Source organism: Scylla paramamosain, chromosome 44, assembly GCF_035594125.1.
Source record: "Scylla paramamosain isolate STU-SP2022 chromosome 44, ASM3559412v1, whole genome shotgun sequence".
NCBI lineage: Eukaryota > Metazoa > Arthropoda > Malacostraca > Decapoda > Portunidae > Scylla > Scylla paramamosain.
Genome location: NC_087194.1, coordinates 10,855,242 through 10,877,249, shown reverse-complemented (window position 1 = coordinate 10,877,249; position 22,008 = coordinate 10,855,242). Strand labels below are relative to the sequence as shown.

At 40.4% G+C, this 22,008-nt stretch overlaps 1 long non-coding RNA gene across 1 annotated transcript; it reads left to right on the top strand.

Moving 5' to 3' along the window:
• The first annotated feature begins 9,781 nt into the window (after nucleotides 1-9,781).
• Nucleotides 9,782-12,357, top strand: LOC135094036 (uncharacterized). Its single transcript, XR_010263552.1, has 2 exons — nucleotides 9,782-11,307; nucleotides 11,889-12,357. It is a non-coding gene; the product is annotated as an uncharacterized LOC135094036 (long non-coding RNA).
• The last annotated feature ends 9,651 nt before the right edge of the window (nucleotides 12,358-22,008 follow it).

Sequence of the window (22,008 nt, the reverse complement as noted above, 5' to 3'; positions counted from 1 at the left end):
TGACAAAGACTCAGTAAGGAAAGCCAGAAGATCACCAGTAGAGCGGCCTTGACGGAACCCATACTGGCGATCAGATAGAAGGTTGTGAAGTGATAGATGTTTAAGAATCTTCCTGTTGAGGATAGATTCAAAAACTTTAGATAGGCAGGAAATTAAAGCAATAGGACGGTAGTTTGAGGGATTAGAACGGTCACCCTTTTTAGGAACAGGTTGAATGTAGGCAAACCTCCAGCAAGAAGGAAAGGTAGATGTTGACAGACAGAGCTGAAAGAGTTTGACTAGGCAAGGTGCAAGCACGGACGCACAGTTTCGGAGAACAATAGGAGGGACCCCATCAGATCCATATACCTTCCGAGGGTTTAGGCCAGCGAGGGCATGGAAAACATCATTGCGAAGAATTTTAATAGGTGAAATGAAGTAGTCAGAGGGTGGAGGAGAGGGAGGAACAAGCCCAGAATCGTCCAAGGTAGAGTTTTTAGCAAAGGTTTGAGCAAAGAGTTCAGCTTTAAAAATAGATGTGATAGCAGTGGTGCCATCTGGTTGAAGTAGAGGAGGAAAAGAAGAAGAAGCAAAATTATTGGAGATATTTTTGGCTAGATGCCAGAAATCACGAGGGGAGTTAGATCTTGAAAAGTTTTGACATTTTCTGTTAATGAAGGAGTTTTTGGCTAGTTGGAGAACAGACTTGGCATGGTTCCGGGCATAAATATAAAGTGCATGAGATTCTGGTGATGGAAGGCTTAAGTACCTTTTGTGGGCCACCTCTCTATCATGTATAGCACGAGAACAAGCTGTGTTAAACCAAGGTTTAGAAGGTTTAGGACGAGAAAAAGAGTGAGGAATGTATGCCTCCATGCCAGACACTATCACCTCTGTTATGCGCTCAGCACACAAAGACGGGTCTCTGACACGGAAGCAGTAGTCATTCCAAGGAAAATCAGCAAAATACCTCCTCAGGTCCCCCCAACTAGCAGAGGCAAAACGCCAGAGGCACCTTCGCTTAGGGGGATCCTGAGGAGGGATTGAAGTGACAGGACAAGATAAAGATATGAGATTGTGATCGGAGGAGCCCAACGGAGAAGAAAGGGTGACAGCATAAGCAGAAGGATTAGAGGTCAGGAAAAGGTCAAGAATGTTGGGCGTATCTCCAAGACGGTCAGGAATACGAGTAGGGTGTTGCACCAATTGCTCTAGGTCATGGAGGATAGCAAAGTTGTAGGCTAGTTCACCAGGATGGTCAGTGAAGGGAGAGGAAAGCCAAAGCTGGTGGTGAACATTGAAGTTTCCAAGAATGGAGATCTCTGCAAAAGGGAAGAGGGTCAGAATGTGCTCCACTTTGGAAGTTAAGTAGTCAAAGAATTTCTTATAGTCAGAGTAGTTAGGAGAGAGGTACACAGCACAGATAAATTTAGTATGAGAGTGACTCTATAGTCGTAGCCAGATGGTGGAAAACTCGGAAGATTCAAGAGCGTGGGCACGAGAGCAAGTTAAGTCATTGCGCACATAAACGCAGCATCCAGCTTTTGGATCGAAAATGAGGATACAGAAAGTAGGAGGGAACAGAAAAGGGGCTACTGTCAGTTGCCTCAGACACCTGAGTTTCAGTGAGAAAAAGAAGATTGAAAATTAGATCTTAGACCGCGAATGTTGCAGAAGTTAATGAAGAAAAAGTTGAGGGGGGTGTGAAGACACTTAAGTTCGTCGACAGAAAGGCAGTCCGACCTGGGGACATTTGTGGTCCTCTCCCCAGATGGGGACTCCGAAGCTGGTGTAGGAGTCGCCATGATGATTTTAAAATTTTTGAGTGAAGGGTGTGTGTGTTATTAGGTGCTTGTAGTTTTGTGTGGAGGAAGAGAGTTGTCTTTAGAGGGCAGGCTGTGACTGCCCCCCTTGTGTTGTGAGACACAAAGGGAAACGTTCAGTGAGGTCACAGCTGGGTTTAATGATAAGTTCACAGCACCCCCTGAACAGTGCATTAGACCTCACTGGGAGTAATTATCGTTGAGCCTTGTAGAATTCCCAATGTTATCATATAGGCAAGTTAAGAATCATCTATTTTAACCAACTTAAAGATCGTAGCCCCTTTTTTTGTTCCCTTCCACTTTCTCTATCCTCATTTTTAATCCAAAGCTGGATGTTGGGTCTTTTTTTTTTTTTATGTAAGAGGGACACTGACCAAGGGCAACAAAAATCCAATAAAAAAAAATGCCCACTGAAATGCCAGTCCCATAAAAGTGTCCAAAGCAGTAGTCAAAAATTGAAGGATAAGTGTCTTGAAACCTCCCTCTTGAAGGAATTCAAGTCATAGGAAGATGGAAATACAGAAGCAGGCAGGGAGTTCCAGAGTTTACCAGAGAAAGGGATGAATGACTGAGAATACTGGTTAACTCTTGCGTTAGAGAGGTGGAAAGAATAGCGGTGAGAGGAAGAAGGAAGTCTTGTGCAGCGAGGCTGCGGGAGGAGGGAAGGCATGCAGTTACCAAGATCAGAAGAGCAGTTAGCATGAAAATAGCGGTAGAAGAAAGCTAGAGATGCAACATTGCGGCGATGAGAGAGAGGCTGAAGACAGTCAGTTAGAGGAGAGTTGATGAGACGAGAAGCTTTTGATTCCACCCTGTCTAGAAGAGCAGTATGAGTGGAACTCCCCCCAAACGAAACGTTAATTACTCCCAGTGAGGTGTAAAGCACTGTTCAGGGGATGCTGTGAACTTATCATTAAATCCAGCTGTGACCTCACTGAACGTTTTCCTTTGTGTCTCACAACACAAGGGGGCAGTCACAGCCTGACTTCTAAAGACAACTCTCTTCCTCCACACAAAACTACAAGCACCTAATAACACACACACCCTTCACTCAAAAATTTTAAAATCATCATGGGGACTCCTGCACCAGCCTCAGAGTCCCCATCTGGTAAGGGGACCATAAATGTTCCCAGGTCGGACTGCCTTTCTGTTGACGACCCTAAGTGTCTTGACACCCCCCTCAACTTCTTCATTAACTTCTGCAACATTCGCGGTCTAAGACCTAATTTTCAATCTGTAGAACACCACCTCTCCTCTTCTAAACCTCATCTTCTTTTCCTCACTGAAACTCATGTGTCTGAGGCAACTGACAGTAGCCCCTTTTCTGTTCCCTCCTACTTTCTCTATCCTCTTTTTTTATCCAAAGCTGGATAATGCGTTTATGTGCGCAATGACTTAACCTGCTCTCGTGCCCACGCTCTTGAATCTTCCGAGTTTTCCAACATTTGGCTACGATTACAGAGTCACTCTCTGTGCTGTATACCGTTCACCTAACTCCTCTGACTATAAGAAATTCTTCGACTACTTAACTTCCAAATTGGAGCACATTCTGACCCTTTTCCCTTTTGCAGAGATCTCCATTCTTGGAGACTTCAATGTTCACCACCAGCTTTGGCTTTCCTCCCCCTTCACTGACCACTCTCGTGAAATAGCCTTCAACTTTGCTATCCTCCACGACCTAGAGCAATTGGTGCAACACTCTACTCGTATTCTTGACCGTCTTGGAACATACGCCCAACATTCTTGACCTTTTCCTGACCTCTAATCCTTCCGCTTATGCTGTCACCCGTTCTTCTCCGTTGGGCTCCTCCGATCACAATCTCCTTGTCCTATCGCTCCAATCCCTCCTCAGGATCCCTATAAGTGAAGGTGCCGCTGGCGTTTTGCCTGTGCTAGTTGTGGGGACCTGAGGAGGTATTTTGCTGATTTTCCTTGGAATGATTACTGCTTCCGTGTCAGACACCCGTCTCTGTGTGCCGAGCGCATAACAGAGGTGATAGTGTCTGGCATGGAGGCGTACATTCCTCACTCTTTTTCTCGTCCTAAACCTTCTAAACCTTGGTTTAACACAGCTTGTTCTCGTGCTATACATGATAGAGAGGTGGCCCACAAAAGATAATTAAGCCTTCCATCACCAGAATATCATGCACCTCATATTTCTGCCTGGAACCATGCTAAGTCTGTTCTCCAACTAGCCAAAACTCCTTCATTAACAGAGAGTGTCAAAACCTTTCAAGATCTAACTTCCTTCGTGACTTCTGGCTTATGGACCTATTGTTCTCTGAAACTGTGCTTCCGTGCTTGCACCTTACCTAGTCAAACTATTTTAGCTCTCTCTGTCAACATCTACCTTTCCTTCTTGCTGGAAGTTTGCCTACATTCAACCTGTTCCTAAAAAGGGTGACCGTTCTAATCTCTCAAACTACCGTCCTATTGCTTTAATTTCCTGCCTGCCTTAACATTTTCCTAACCTCTAATCCTTCTGCTTTTGCTATCTCCCTCCCTTTTCCGATGGGCTCCTCCGATCACAGTCTCATATCTGTATCTTTTCCTATTGCTCCAATCCTTACTCAGGATCCCCCTAAACGGAGGTGCCTCTGGCGTTTTGGCAGTGCTAGTTTGGGGGACCTGAGGAGGTATTTTGCTGAATTTCCTTGGAATGACTACTGTTTCCGTGTCAGAGACCTGTCTATGTGTGCCGAGCGCATAACAGAGGTAATAGTGTCTGGCATGGAGGCGTACATTCATCAGTCTTTTTCTCGACCTAAACCTTCCAAACTTTGGTTTAACACAGCCTGTTCTCGTGCTATACATGATAGAGAGGTGGTCCACAAAAGATACTTGAGTCTTCCATCAGCAGAATCTCATGCACTTCATATTTCTTCCCCGGAACCATGCCAAGTCTGTTCTCCAACCAGCCAAGAACTCCTTCATTAACAGAAAGTGCTAAATCTTTCAGGATCTAACTCACCTCGTGACTTTCGGCACCTATCCAAAAACATCTCCAATAATTTTGCTTCCTATTCTTTCAATCTTTCATTTCAAACAACATTTGAAATAAACGGTTATTACATCTATCTAAACAGCTAAACTCTTCGCTCAAACCTTTTCGAAAAACTACCTTGGATGATTCAGGGCTTGTTCCTCCCTTTCATTCACTCTCTGACTACTTCATGCTATCTATTAAAATTCTTCGCAATGATGTTTTCCTTCCCTCGTTGGCCTAAACCCTCGGAAGGCTTATGGATCTGATAGGGTTCCTCCTATTCTCCGAATCTGCCCCATCGTGGTTACATCTTGCCTAGTTAAACTCTTTCAACTCTGTCAGTCAACATCTATCTTTCCTTCTTGCTGGAACTTTGCTTACATTCAGCCTGTTCCTAAAAAGGGTGACCATTTTATTTCCTCATACTACTTTCCTGTTGCTTTAATTTTCTGCCTATCTAAAGTTTTTGAATCTATCCTCGACAGGAAGATTCTTCAACATCTATCACTTCACAACCTTCTATCTGGTTGTCAGTATGGGTTCCGTCAAGATCGCTCTAGTGGTGATATGGCTTTCCTCACTGAGCCTTTGTCATCCTCTTTTAGAGAATTTGGTGAAACTTTTGTTGTTGCCTTGCACATATCAAAACTTTTGATAGAGTCTTGCACAAAGATTTTATTTCCAAACCACCCTACTACGACTTCTATCCTCTCTATAACTTCATCTCAAGTTTCCTTTCTGACCGTTCTATTGCTGCTGTGGGAGACGGTCAATGTTCTTCTCCTAAATCTATTAACAGTGGCGTTCCTCAGTGTTCTGTCCTGTCACCCACTCTCTTAATATTATTCATCAATGATGTTCTAAACCAAACTTCTTGTCCTATCCACTCTTATGTTGATGATACCACTCTGCACTTTTCCCTGTCTTTTCATAGACGCTTAATCCTTCAGAATGTAAACATTTTACGCTGGGAAGCCACAGAACGCTTGACTTCTGATCTCCCTAAAACTTCTGATTGAGGCAAAGCAAACTTTCTATCGTTCAATGCATTAAAAACTCAATTTCTCCGTCTATCAATTCGACACAACCTTTCAGACAACTATCCCCTCTTTTTCAATGACACTCAACTGTCTTTTATACTGAACATCATCGATCTATCTTTTACTGATAATCTAAACTGGAAATATCACGTTTCATCCCTAGCTAAAACAGCTTATATGAAGTTAACCGTAATGAGACGTCTCCGCAAAATTTTCTCACCCTTCCTGCTGCTAACTCAGTACAGGCCCAGGGGCCTTATCCGCCCATGTTTGAAGCATGCTTCACAAGTCCGGGATAGAGGGGGGGGTGATTCCACTCATACCGTTCTTCTAGAAGGGTGGAATCAAAATTTTTTCATTTCATTAACTCCTCTCCTCTAACTGACTGTCTTCAACCTCTTTCTCATCGCCGCAGTGTTGCATTTCTAGCTGTCTTCTACCGCTTTTTTCATGCTAACTGTCCTGATCTTGCCAACTGCTTGCCTCCTTTAGTCCCGCTGCCTCGCTGCACAGGATTTACTTCTTTCTCTTACCCCTTTTGTGTTCACCTCTCTAATGCAAGAGTTAACCAGTATTCTCAATCATTCATCCCTTTCTCTGATAAACTGTATTTCCACCTTCCTATGACTTGAATTCCTTCAAGTGGGAGGTTTCAAGACATATCCTTCAATTTTTGACTACTACTTTGGACCTTATTCAGGAACCGGCATTTCAATGGGCTTTATTATTATTATTATTGTTATTATTATTATTACTATTATCATTATTATTATTATTATTATTATTGTTATTATTATTATTATCATTATTATCATTATTATCATTATTTATTTATTTTTGTTGTCCTTGGCTGGTATCGATCTTACATAAAGAAAAAAAAAAAAAACACTTACTTAATTACTGACAAATAACAGTTAGTTAGCCCCCTTCCATTTTGTTGTTTTATTAGGCATACTTATATATATATATATATATATATATATATATATATATATATATATATATATATATATATATATATATATATATATATATATATATATATATATATATTGCTGAATCGGCTCCAGTGGAAGAAAAAAAAAAAAAAAGAAAGCGATGTAGATAGAGAAATGGATAGGCAATAAACAGATAGGACATTTTAAGGACATTATCCAAGGATAATGTCCTTACAATGTTTTAAAGCCTAAACTATGACAAGTGTTTGTTGGTGAGGGAGAGTAATTAGATTCCGCTGAATTAAGCACACGATTTTCGTAAGATATTACAAAGGTTTTGCCTCTGGCATCTGTCTGCATCAGCACTGCTCCTAATCCCAGAGCATTCAGAGCGTTCATTATTTGCACGGATGCTTCTTTTCTAGGATTAGGAGCAGTACTGGTGCAGACAGATGCCAGAGGCAAAAACTATGTAATAGCATATGCAAGTCGTGTGCTTAATTCAGCGGAGTCCAATTACTCTGTCACTCATCAAGAAACACTTGCCGTAGTTTGGGCTTTAAAATATCTTAAGGACACTATCCTTGGATACCCAATTACAGTCTACACGGATCATGCACCCGTAACTGAACTGTTCAAAGGGAAAAACTTAACCGGACGAGTGGCAAGATGTACCCTGCAGGAATTTGCTCCAGTAGTCAAGTACTTGCCGGGTCGTGCTAATGTAGTAGCCGACGCACTTTCACGAAATGTGCCTGTGGGAGCTGCCAGTGACTCGATCCCTGTAAATAACTTCACCTTGAAGAAATTAGGTAAAGTACAGCGAGAGCATAACATATGGTCTAAGGTCATACATGCTCTGGAGTCAGGCGAAGAAGATAATCTTCCACGTCTACATATACCCTTTTCTTAATTCTTCATGTCACCAAACAATGTTCTGTGTCGACATAATCCTCAAACAGGCGATTCTAGTAAGCAGCACATCATTCCTGAGAGTTTAGTCCCTGTCATAGTCTTATCTTAGTGCACGACATGCCAAGTGCGGGACATTCAGGAAGAGAGCGAACTCTACAAGCAGCGTGTAAAAGCTACTATTGGCCAACAATGCGCAATGACATAGAAAATTATGTTTCCAAGTGTATATCATGTGCAAAGCACAAGGGTGCGGTAAAAGAACCAGCAACAATACTGGAATATCTACCAACTGAGCGACCTTGGGACATTGTCTCCATTGATCTTCTTCAATTACCCAAAAATGGCTCGCAGTACCTACTTGTGTGTGTAGACCATTTTTCAAGGTTCGTGGCTCTCTCACCTTTAAAGGAATAATCTACTAAATATGTAGCGCATGCGTTAGTAACTAAATTGTTTTGCCCATACTCAAGGCCACGAGTGTTGTTAAGTGATAATGGAACTGAATTTCGCAATGAAATCCTACAAGGTAAATGTACACAGTACAACATCAAACACACCTACACTGTGGCTTACCATCCTTCTTCAAACGGACTGGTAGAGAGAGCAAACAGGAAATTCCTGGAAGTTTTTCGTCCAGTTGTAAACAGTCTACATGATGACTGGGAGGATTGGTCACCACATGTTGGTGCCTGCATTAACAGTTCAGTGTGTGAAAGTACTGGGAAATCCCCACACTATATATTGTATGGTGAAGATAAAAATCTTCCTTATGATTTGTTGGCAAGTCCACAAACTCCAGTCTACAATGTAGGTGTCTATGTTAAACAACATGTGCATGTCTTCAAGGATATTCGTGCTAAAGTCCGAAGTAGCCTACAAGCTTCTAGGGCAGAAATGATGGCTCCACAACACAAGCGTGCGACCCCTGTCATGATACAGGTTGGAGACACAGCTAAAGTTCATCTTCCAGACAGGACCTCCAAACTTTCCCCAAAATTTAGTGGTCCATGCTCAGTTGTCCGCCAGTTACGTGGTAACAAATTTGAGGTGCATGACCCTCATCTTAACACTGTTGAGATAGTACATAGTGATCGACTCGTGAAGAATAATGCTCAGATCGAGTCATCAACAGAGAGTACTACTGATCAGGTTACAAACCATAATTCTACTAATACTATAAAGACGCATAGGTATAACCTACGCTCACGGAGCTAATTGCCTGCATTACTTACAGATGGCACTGGGCTTCCTGGTTACCTACTTAAGCATGCTGCAAGTGCTACAAGCGTCCACTGCGTTGCATGTCAAACCGGGGGCTCTCACCACACATCTTGGGGAAGTAACCTTAGTGGAAGATGTCCCTCTGGTTCGATATCCTTTTTCTACATTATTTTCCGTACCTTCGGACCTCGACACTGTTTCAAAAGCTTTCGATAACTCCTTACAGGAATTGGAATCTTTACTTGCTGATGAAACGCATAGACAGACGCAAGTTTTCTTTCAAACCATAATCAAAGCCTTAACAGCAAGGGTAGAATTTTTGCATGGCAAACTGAACCAAACTCAGCATGACTACAACCTTCATTCAGTGCACGCTCGTACCAAAAGAGGACTCATAAATGGGTTAGGACAACTGCCTTAATATCTCTTTGGCACCGCCTTGGACGAGGATGTACGGGACTTAAGGAAACATTATGATCAACTAATAACGGCTGCAGCTACTAGTAAGAAGGTCCTGAACCTGGATCACAATAAGATGGTTAAATTAGAGTCCAGCCTCAATGAGTTATTGCAGTACTCAAATGATATAGCTACTGTGCTTGATAATACCTTACATAGTTTAGATGTGATAAATCACGTTGTGGTAATAGATCAAGCTTTGCATGTATTTGAAGCTTCCTTGGGTTGAGTTCTCACCATTAATGAAGTGATAATTCGCAACATGGTGGATGCTGTCAATGGCAGGGTAGCAACTTCACTATTTCCCGTAAGGGATTTGCTTCACACATTAGAAATTGTTCAGTCAACCTACAAATTGAGACCAGTGTATGCAGCGGACATGATTAAGTATTACTACCCATTGCTGGAAACTACCTTGACCACAGATGCAATAATTGTAAACATACCTTTTAAATCTCAGGATCATTTTGAGGCCTATGAGATTAAACCTTTTCCATTCTCCGTTAATAATTCTGTGATGACACTGGACATGAATCCTTCCTTAGTGCTAATAGCCAAGGACTTTTCATTATATACAATTGGAGATTTAACTGAATTAAAACGTTGTAAATCTTCATACTTACATTTGTACCATTGTTCAAGTATCCAATTTGCCTTCTTACCTTTAGTAAATAGAATTTGTGAAGTCGTCTTGACACGTTCAGAGGCGTCAGCAGCTCTATCACTTTGTCCATACAAGGATGTGGTTTCAAAACCTATTGTCCATTGTAACTTTCATGGATATCATTACTTTTATTTCACAGAAACTTTTTATGTCTCCGTGACTTGCCCAGAAGGGACCACCAATGAGGAGGTTATAGGACATTTTGCAGTACAAGATGCTTGTCATGCACGTTCTCGTATATTCTAGTTCTAAATACTTACCCTTCTAGGATTCACTTAGCTTTCACAACAGACCTTTCATATAGGGTTTTCCCAGTCACTTCCCTGGAGAATTTGACAAAGTCAAGGATTTCTTTTATAACAAACTCCTTATCCACTCGTTCCTTCTCAAACACAAAAGAGTTTTCAGAAGCTCTAGAGACATCTTTACCAATATATCTGAAACCTGGAATTCTCTATTCAAGTGTCCTGACACCTTGCCTTATTTTAATGTTCTTGATAATATTCTTATATGTGTGTGTTAGGAAAGCCCTAAATTTGTATGTATATCTTGATAGTAGAAGTAAACGTCTTACTTCTGCAACTATTAATGAAGGAATTTCATACACATAACATGGTTAGATACACTGTATTCGCGAGGACGCGTCAAGTAGGTGACCGATCGATGTAACGGTGTCACATAATTAATAATAATATGTATTGTATTTATAATGCCTTGCCTGATTAGCAATATAAGTGTATGTATACATATATGCATAAGTGTAGATAGTGGGTGTTGGCGCATAAGGGTGGGGCGGATACGATCACGCCATCCTACGTCACACACACACCATGGAACTTTCCATACTTCTTTTATTGCCATCGATAAGTAATCGGTAGCACCTACATTACAGTATCTAAGTATTCTCCATAGTTAATCTCTCCCTAATGTATTTTGGCATGTATTATTCTTAGCTATAAGTGGCTTTTCCCTTGCCTTGTTTATGTAATTAGAGAGCTATAATTATGAATATATTCATGTACTGTGAGTGCTGTCAACCCGCCCCTATTTCTACTGTCAGCACTTTTTGAAGGCGCTAAGCGTCCCTTGTGCCGGCTCCGGCAGTCTCTTGCCAGGGTGTAACGCTGTACCACGCAGAGGACATCCATTGTCTCGTACACGCCACACCCTTCTCCACAACTCCTACATAAATCTAAATATACATATTTTTATACGTTCACCTTTGACATTCACCTGAAAATCACAGAAACTCACCACGAGTGACTTTACCTACTACATAAAGGTAAGAAACTAATGAACAGTGTCCAGTGGTAATTGGTAATTCAAAACCATACTGGAACGATATATATTGCTGACTTGGCTTCAGTGGAAGAAAGAAAAAAGAAGAAAGCGATGTAGATAGATAGATGGATAGACAATAAACAGATAGGCGAACCTATAGGAAAAATACAGTAGGGAACAAAACAGCCGCATAAGGCAGGCAGGCTGCGCAAGGTGGACGGCGGATGCTGGCAGTTTAAGGACCCTGGTGGGGAGCAAGTAGCTATAGCTAAAATTTCACCAAGTTGGCCACACAAGATATACTGCAGAGGTGAGCGAAAAATACAGCAAAACACAGTTAACACTTGTTGTTAATGGGTGAAAATCTTTGACACCAAGAATTAAATATCCAAATAAATAAAAAGATAAGCCATAGATTACGATGACCCATGGATTTATCTGCAACTTGCCAGTATCACAAACGTGAGACTCCCCTTATTGGAATTAATTAGATAATGATTCATTTCAAGAATAACTCGATATTAATTTTAGTCATGACTTGGTTTCGAGCATTAACATAGGACTTCCTCCTCCCTATTCCAGATTTTTTTTTATGATATTTGCCTGAGAACGTTCTCCTAAGAATCTGCCTGCTGGTAGGGCTTCTGGAGCGCGGGCTAGTAAACCGCGTGCCACAAGCCATGCTTCCCTTACCAAGCCCACCAACCGCTCCACTTCCATTTCCGTGAGTATCTTGACGGTTAGCGGGTTAACAGCTGTTCTAACGTTGCCTACCCCAGACCTCGCGAGGCCACGCTTACCGTAATCCCTAGCTTCTCGTGCCTCGCCGAGGACCACCAAGCTTATGGTTAAGAGACACAGTACTGTACTCGCCACGCACACCCATTTGTAGATAGTCATGAAAACATCGATAGAAGGCTTCGGTGTCACCAGCCGTTCCTCCTCTACCAGCAGCTGATGGAGAGATTCCTCGTAAGAACCGCGGAAAAGGTGACTGATGGTGTTCATCGCCTTCCAAGTCACCCCCATGTCCACAAGGTTTGCTATCACGGATGTTGTTAATGTTGCTGCTGACTTCATTAATAAGAACGTTTTCGTAATGAATAAATCAACCCATGATTACTCAATGCCAGCAGGGAACCGTTGCCTAGTGAATAACGTACAGTCGACCGTTCCTTTGCAGAACAAAGCATGATGTTCTGTGGTGTGGTGGTGATGATATTGTGGTGTTGTGAAGGAGGTGACAGAATAATGATATTCAGGTGGTACTGGTAGTAGTGGTAAAATAACACTGTGTGTTGTTATGCCACGTAGGGGTGAGCACCCCCTTCAAAAAAAAAAAAAGAAAGAAAAAAAAATGTTCAATGCACTTGGGGCCCCCACCCCATCCCTCTCCAACTATGCCACCATAAATAGATAGATAGATAGATAGATAAATACATAGATAGATAGATAGATAGTCCTTGGCTACGCTATTATTGTATTGGCCCATATAATTATTATTGTTATTATTATTATTATTATTATTATTATTATTATTATTATTATTATTATTATTAATATTATTATTAGTTTTTTATTCCCTCTCCCCGTTGAGAACCACTGTTATGGTATCACTGTTGTACATCATCTACATAATAAATAGTACAGTTCTTAACCTTGTTTGCCTCATGCACCCCTTTCACCATATGTTAGAATGTCACCCCCCCACCCCTCCTTTCCAAGAATTGGGACACGATTATTATTATTATTATTATTATTATTATTATTATTATTATTATTATTATTTTTATTATTATTATTATTATTATTATTATTATTATTATTATTATTATTATCCTACGCTTCTCCTAATTTTCATAATACCATCTTTTAATGTATCAGTTACATAAACAAATATTAACACGCGTAGATAAATAACGCATTACAATCCGAGAAGATACGTACGTATGTGTAGGGACCAGTGTCACCTATAGATGACATTCATTTTTTGTAATAAACGATTCAGATATAGAAAGGACACCATAGGAGTAAAAGTGTCTTTTAAAAAAGTGTTAGACTACTCACACAGTTTAGTATACCGTAAAGTTTCAAGGAAGGGGTGCGGAGGGTAGTGGGCAAAGAACAACTGATGCGTACAGTCATTTCATTATCTGGAACATAAAAAAAAAAAAGTGCGTCCAGACAATATATTGATTAAGAACCAAATATATTTTTTTAGAAAAAAAAAAAAAAAAAAAAAAAAAAAATATATATATATATATATATATATATATATATATATATATATATATATATATATATATATATATATATATATATATATATATATATATATATATATATATATATGCGTTTTAGAACAGTTTACTATTTTAGATGGAAAGAGTACAAATCATATTTATGATCCTGAGGAGACCTTTTGATTAGGTCGAAACAGTACAAATAAAGAAAAAAAAGAAATACATCACTATTTTACATGAAAGCAGTGCAAATCATATGAGGAGACTTTCGAAATCGAAGCAACAAACCAGTACAAATCATATGAGAAGACGTTTTGATTGATTAGATCAAAACAATACAAATAGAAGACAAAAATACGTGTTTTCATCCTTCTTTTCCGTCACTTTCCAGATCACAGCTTACGACAGGGTAGACCTTAGATGTCACGTCGTCCGGTAAGGAACTGTTGACGGCACGGCACCTCTGTATGCAGAAATCTGAGACACACCATCCGTGATTTTATGAGCACCTTGTGATTCTGCTGTGCTAGAAGGCGACATTTCAAGAGATGAAAAACAAAAAGAAGTTCCCTAGACCAAATCATGTTTAATATGTTGCAATGGAATAACGAAACTATTATTAAGTATTTTTCAAACACTCCATTATGCGTACATTATTGATTGGTGGAATTCAGTAATTTTTGAGATATAGAAATAGTAAAAAAAAAAAAAAAAAAAAAAATCGGTTCCTCCTTTTTGTGACGGCCTTCGGTGCCGCCCTTTGGTGATGCTCTTCGGTGTAGCTACCTTTGTTCTCTCTACATTCATACATGCATCTAGAAATGTTTATAACAACAATAATGGCGACGACAACAACAACACACAAAAAAGTAAATAAATAATAAAGTAAATAGCGCTCCTGTGAGTCAGGGTACGTACCTGTCCGCGTAGATGCGCACAGCTTCTCAGGTCCTTACCTCCTGTAAGCAGGACTGTAATGCACGTCGAAATTGGTTGAGCTATACAAAACTGAGTTATGGTTTTGCAACTCAGTGCTGGGATATGACAGCGACAGGTGTGGCGACGTGTGTGTGGTACTGGAGTGCCGTGGGCGGTGGGGTGGAGGTAAAAAAAAAAAAAAAAACACTTAAGAGGTTATAAAGGTTATAGTTTCTTCAGGCGATAGGTGTGAGGGGAGCGCTCTTGCTGTAAACACGCCACTGTTTATGTTTTGCTAACGTCAGCGAAACCGTGTAGGTCGTGGCTCACTACTACACTCTCACTTTTATTTTTTTTTCATGCTTCGTTCACTTGCTCCGTTCCACAATGTTTAATGTTTTTTTTTTTTTGCAATCAACCGTTTTGTCACATAGTTTTTCGATTTTTTTGGGGGGCACAGTTTTTTGCACATAGGTTTATCCCAAACTGCAAACCATTATGTTACCTGAACTGGTCGTTGCCTTCACCGACACAGATAACATATACCTGTTGAGTTACCAGAAAGCAGGGTGACGACCGGAGAAAGTTCCACAGGTTATTATTAAATTGTTAGTTTATACAATTTATATAGACAGGGTGAAGAAAGGCAAGTCACTAATGTTCAGACGCTGCCGGGAAGCCTTTCACCAGTTTAGTCACCACCAGAGTCAATCACACACAAATGTCACGGCACACACGTCACACCATCCCAGAGAGATCTGAAAAGGCGCCGCTCCCAGCAGGCACCAAGAAGCGTGGTGGTAGTGTTGCACGGTAGTGACACAGAAATTACGTCTTAAGGTGTGTTAGTGATGAGGGCCAGTATACATAAATATTTTTTAACAAGCTAAAGATACTTTTAGTGACCAGTTTTACTTTTAATGTTAAAAGTTCCCTAAAAGTAATAAATAATCACTTTTAAGACCTAAAAAAAACTTTTAGCGGTTTGAGCGGTGAGGGGCAGTCTTAAGCGCATAAGATTACTTTTAGGCGGCAGAATGACAGCCCAACACCTCAATTTTCGGCTAAGGAGAAGCGTCCTACGAGATTATAGTGATGTTCAGCTGATCGAGAGAGTTCTGCCTATCCTTGGTGACATTCTGTGTGTGACAGAACTTGAGGAATGCACAAGGGAGTCGCACTGTAGGGAGTAAGATGATAAAGGCCATAACTTCAGTACAACGCAGCCAATCATCAGCCTATGTTTATCAGTTTATGCAACATCTATTACACTCAACACAGACCTGCATCTTGTAATATAGTCACCCCTTGAGTATTGCAGAACTCAGAGGATAGGCAAGTCAGTCCCAACATTCAAAATGTAAACAGCAAGCTATACTCATCCTTGAGTTCCATTACACTTGTATGAACAATAACATAACAAACAGTTTCCCGATGAAAAGAGAATCACATGGATCACCTCCCATCAAATATATTAACGTCATCCAGACCTCCCCTTCCAACATAGGATTGGGTGAGGAACAACAGTCAAAACTAGCCCCTTTCAATGGGTCACATTTCCATTCCGGTGTAACAGTCTGACTTTCCCCGCGATCAATCTTTCCTCCCCCCCCCCCGGGAAAAGTGTCCTAGGATAATTTTCCCGAGGGGGAAGAGTAACCAAGGATACCATTCCCTCCTCTGGGCTAAAATTGCCCCCTTTCCTATAATCCTTCTCTGGCCAGAATTTCTCTCTCTCCTTAATAGAGAGGGAAACCACCACTTCCGCCTGTCATTCTGTGTCAGTACAAGCGGGCAGTTCAGTGGTGGTACGACTCTCTCTCTCTCTCTCTCTCTCTCTTAGTAATAGATCAAAAGATCCAACTACTAAGCACTTATTCTTCTAAGATTTACCATTCCTTGCATCCATTCACCTATTACATATATAAAGTCTGGGACATTTTTCTTTTATTTTCTCTACGTTTTCTTATTGAATATTTTTTTCTTTTTATTGTATTATATTTTCATTTTATTTTATCAATTTTTTAATAAATTTATTTAATCAATTTATCAATTTTGTTATGCATCTTTTCTTTTCGTTTATCGTGGAGCAGTTAGTGGTTCGGCAGAGAGTGGTTGTGGTAGCGCTGTGGACGACATTGGCAGGTAGACAGAGAGGGCAGCCGCTCCTTCCGCCAGTCATTCTGAATCAGTACACGCGGGCAATCAGTGGTGGTGGGAGCACTGTGGAGCAGTTAGTGGAGGACTATACGACGTGAATTATGGAGGATACCAAGTATAATGAAGTATGGAATTATCTGAAGCATGGGAAATACCCTGAAGGTGCAAATAAGGAAAAAAAGCGTGACATCAGGAAAAAAAGTGAACCATTCCTTGTGCAAAATGAAGAATTATATCATAAACCAAAGAGTGGAACTGAAAATATGCCGAAAAAAGTTGTGTTGAGTAAAGATAAAGAAAGGATAATTCATAATTCAAGCTTGTCATGATAATACAGTATCAGGAGGACACTTCGGAAGGGACAAAACGTTCAATAAAATATCATAAAAATATTTATTTATTTTTTTTTATGTAGGAAGGACACTGGCCAAGGGCAACAAAAATCTAATAAAAAAAATGCCCACTGAAATGCCAGTCCCATAAAAGGGTCAAAGCAGTGATAAAAAATTGGTGGATAAGTGTCTTGAAATCTCCTTCTTGAAGGAATTCAAGTCATAGGAAGGTGGAAATACAGAAGCAGGCAGGGAGTTCCAGAGTTTACCAGAGAAAGGGATGAATGATTGAGAATACTGGTTAACTCTTGGGTTAGAGAGGTGGACAGAATAGAGGTGAGGGAAAGAAGAAAGTCTTATGCAGCGAGGCCGCGGAAGGAGGGGAGGCATGCAGTTTGCAAGATCAGAAGAGCAGTTAGCATGAAAATAGCGGTAGAAGACAGCTAGATATGCAACATTGCGGCGGTGACAGAGAGGCTCAAGACAGTCAGTTCGAGGAGAGGAGTTGATGAGACGAAAAGCTTTTGATTCCACCCTGTCTAGAAGAGCACTGTAGGGAGTAAGATGTTTCACTCGTATGAGTGAAACCCCCCCAGACATGTTAAGCATACTCCATACATGGACGGATAAGGCCCTTGTACAGAGTTAGCAGCTGGGGGGGTGAGAAAAACTGGCGGAGACGTCTCAGAACACCTAACTTCATAGAAGCTGTTTTAGCTAGAGATGAGATGTGAAGTTTCCAGTTCAGATTATAAGTAAAGGACAGACCGAGGATGTTCAGTGTAGAAGAGGGGGACAGTTGAGTGTCATTGAAGAAGAGGGGACAGTTGTCTGGAAGGTTGTGTCGAGTTGATACATGGAGGAATTGAGTTTTTGAGGCATTGAACAATACCAAGTTTGCTCTGCCCCAATCATAAATTTTAGAAAGATCAGAAGTCAGGCGTTCTGTAGCTTCCCTGCGTGATATGTTTACCTCCTGAAGGGTTGGACGTCTATGAAAAGACGCGGAAAAGTGCAGGGTGGTATCATCAGCGTAGGAGTGGATAGGACAAGAAGTTTGGTTTAGAAGATCATTAATGAATAATAAGAAGAGAGTGGGTGACAGGACAGAACCCTGAGGAACACCACTGTTAATAGATTTAGGAGAAGAACAGTGACCGTCTACCAGAGCAGCAATAGAACGGTCAGAAAGGAAACTTGAGATGAAGTTACAGAGAGAAGGATAGAAACCGTAGGAGGGTAGTTTAGAAATCAAAGCTTTGTGCCAGACTCTATCAAAAGCTTTTGATATGTCCAAGGCAACAGCAAAAGTTTCACCAAAATCTCTAAAAGAGGATGACCAAGAATCAGTAAGGAAAGCCAGAAGATCACCAGTAGAGCGGCCTTGACGGAACCCATACTGGCGATCAGATAGAAGGTTGTGAAGTGATAGATGTTTAAGAATCTTCCTGTTGAGGATAGATTCAAAAACATTAGATAGGCAGGAAATTAAAGCAATAGGACAGTAGTTTGAGGGATTAGAACGGTCACCCTTTTTAGGAACAGGTTGAATGTAGGCAAACTTCCAGCAAGAAGGAAAGGTATATGTTGACAGACAGAGCTGAAAGAGTTTGACTAGGCAAGGTGCAAGCACGGAGGCACAGTTTCGGAGAACAATAGGAGGGACCCCATCAGGTTCATAAGCCTTCCGAGGGAAAGGCATGAAAGATGATGTATCTAAGTTTATTAGTGTGACAAATGTCAGAGAAATTCTAATAAACCACCAATGCAAGCCCCTGAACTGCATCCAGTTCCAGTTCTCAGTGGTGTTTGGAAACAGGTGGAGATGGACCTTATTGGGCCACTCCCAAAATCTAGAAATGGAAATCAGTATATTTGTGGTTTGACTGATTATCTTAGTAAATGGCCTGTTGCTGAAGCAGTACCATGTAAATCTGCTGCTGAAGTGGCCAGTGTTCTGATTCGGGCTATCTGCACATACGGATGTTTTGAAACACTAATAACTGATCAAGGTCGTGAATTTGTGAATTATCTGAATGATATAATTTGTCAGAAACTCAACATAGATCATAGAATTGCATCTGCGTACTATCCACAGACAAACGGATAACAGGTATGTATCAGCAGAATGTATTTGAATGTATTTCACTATTCATCTATGAATCATATGAAACACAAAATTCAGGTTATTATTTCAACAATTTGTGTTTACTGTACAAGAACGTTTCAACCAGACACTGGAACGTGCTATTGCAAAATTCGTAAATGAAAACCACGATGACTGGGACCAGCACTTGGATGGAATCCTGCTTTTCTATCGTACTGCGCAACATGACAGCACATTCTATGTTATGTTTGGACGTCATCCGATAATGCTGCAGGTAATGCAAGTGCCATTGACAACACTATAACTGTGAACACAATAAGAAACCTTACAAAAGAAATATTTGATAGGCAGCATTTGGCCCACAATGCGGTACAGACTAACATAGAAAAGGCCCAGAAAAGCCAAAAGCATTATTATGACGCAAAACATACATGTCACATAAATGAAATGCGAGTAGGACAGCTTGTTTTAATGAAGAACAATAAAAATGCTCACAGAATGGGTGGAAAACTTGAGGACAAATGGTTGAGCCCGTATGAGATTGTCAGTTGTTTAAAGGCAGAGTTAAGTTGAAAAACTTACAGTCAGGAAAGACTTAAAAACACTTATCATTCTGTAAGTTTGAAGTTATATAATTCTGCTGATGAAAATGATGCATGTGGAGTGGTGTCAGAGGTAGCTGTAACTTTGTCTGAAAAGGAAAAAGAATGTTTAAGGTGTTTTATAGACCAAGATATAGTTTGTAGTTATCAGAAATTATCAGAAGGTATGATTGAAGGCTGGGTGTTCGAGTCACTCCGGGATCACCAATTGTAGCGAAGGTGAGGTGCTACTTGGCCGCCCGGAAGTTGCTCAAGCGAGAAGTGTAGGCTCCCAACTATGACTCTTGGTCATGGCAGTGTTCAGTCCTTGACGGGTAACAGTTTCCAGTGTCATTACTGTGTAGCTCTGGCAAAGGAAACTTAGCCTAGGTATTGTCTTTTTTTTTTTTTATTTTTTATTTATTTTTTTTTATTTTTTTTTTTTTACAGAAAGACGGGGAAGAGTAAGAGATTGGACAGATAGAAGAAAAGAAAGAAAGTGAAGGAAAGAATTAGAGTAAAAGTTTGTGGGCAGACCACTTTGCTATTCTTATTGTATATATATTGTATTTTATTTTTTTGTGAAGAGGCTGCACTCTTTTATTTTTGTGTGTGTATTAGGCATTTTTATTTCTTTACTATTAATTTTAAGCAAAACCCAGCTAAACCATCATCGTCCCTGTCAAAAAGATTGCTTTATATTTATTCTGTCTTACAGAGGAAGAGTTGAGTTGATACGGGGCCCTGTTCTACCTCTCACCGCTGCCAGATGACCGCTAACAGAGCTGGGCTACACCACCCCTTGCCGGGGGAGGGGGCCGGCCACGGGAAGCCTCCTTGCTTCTCACTACCGAGCTCAACGGCTCCCACGACCCGGCAACTCAGGGCGCAGTGCAAAGGAAGAACGACCCCATTATCCCCATACCGTAAGTGTTCTTATGTGTTTTTTTGTGTGTTGATTTTAATGTTTTGTTTTTCTTTTCAGGTGTCCGTACTACTGATGTTGGTTTTGCTACAGGTAAGTGTGGTAATCGTATCTACAGGTAAGTGTGTTTCGAATTAATAGTATTTTGGGTTTGGAGTGGCGTCATAGCGACTTAGGCTACTAGGGAAATTTCTGTTGTAATTCTGAATATTCTCTCTGTTTTCTTTGAGTTTAGTTAATGTGTGGTGTTGTAAGTCTTCTAGTCTATCCCATACCCTTTTAGCTCTTTCATGTAGTTTGATGTTTAGTGGTAGCGTTTTTGTGTATTGATGGATTTGCATACTATTCATAGTATATGGGTATCGTTGGTTGATGGCAAATCTTAATGCTTTATTTTGAATTTTTTGTAGTTTGCTGACTTGTGTTTGGCTAAGTGCATGAGTGGGTATTGGTGGGTACTCTAGTATTGGTAGTACTAGAGCCTTCACTAGGTGAATTTTTATCTTTTCTGGCATGTGTTGTAGTCTGTACAGTTTTTTAAGTGCTGCTAAGGCCTTATTATTTCTGTCTTGAATATGTTTGTTATACCCGTTGATTGTAATAAGTAGTCCTAGACATTTACCTTCAGATTTGAATTCTATGGGATCTTCGTCTATAATAAGTGGGTTAGTGATTCTGGCACCAAGGTGTAGAGGAGTGAATTTTGTTAAGTTGGTTTTAATTCTCCATTTTTTCTCGAAATCATTTACTTTCAGTATTTCTCTTTCTGTTTGCCTGTTTAATATGTTTTTAGATTTGCCTTTATATCCAGTGATTTGGGTTATGTCATCAGCGTAGCATATATTTAAATTTCTATCTGATGCTTCCAGATCGTTTGTGAAGATGGTATAGAGTGTTGGCGACAGTACACTCCCTTGTGGAACTCCTGAAGCCAGCTCGAAGGAAGGTCCAATGTAGTTGTCTATTTTTAATGCTGCTGTTCTATCATCAAGGAAGTCACAAAGTAATTTTTCAATAGTGGTAGGAAGTTGCTGATGTAAAATCTTAAACTTTAATCCTATGTGCCAAACTTTGTCGAATGCTTTGGTTACGTCTCTGAATATAATTTGACATTGTCCTCGATCTCCTTTGTTCTGTGCTATTTGTTCAGTTATGATTGCAAGTGCATGTGTTGTGCCTATGCCCTCTCTAAATCCAAACTGGTTATTGTTATATTTATTGTTTAATTCTAGGTGTCTCCTCAGTCTGCTATTGATGATACGTTCTAAAATTTTTCCAGGTACCTCCAGCAGCGATATAGGTCTGTAGTTTTCAGTTTTGTGTGGAGTTTTTCCTTGTTTAGGTATTAACCGGACTATGGCCTTTTTCCATGTGTCAGGAAAATAGCCTGCAGAGATGGTGTTATTATAAATGTGTGTAAGTCTTGTGATGGCTTT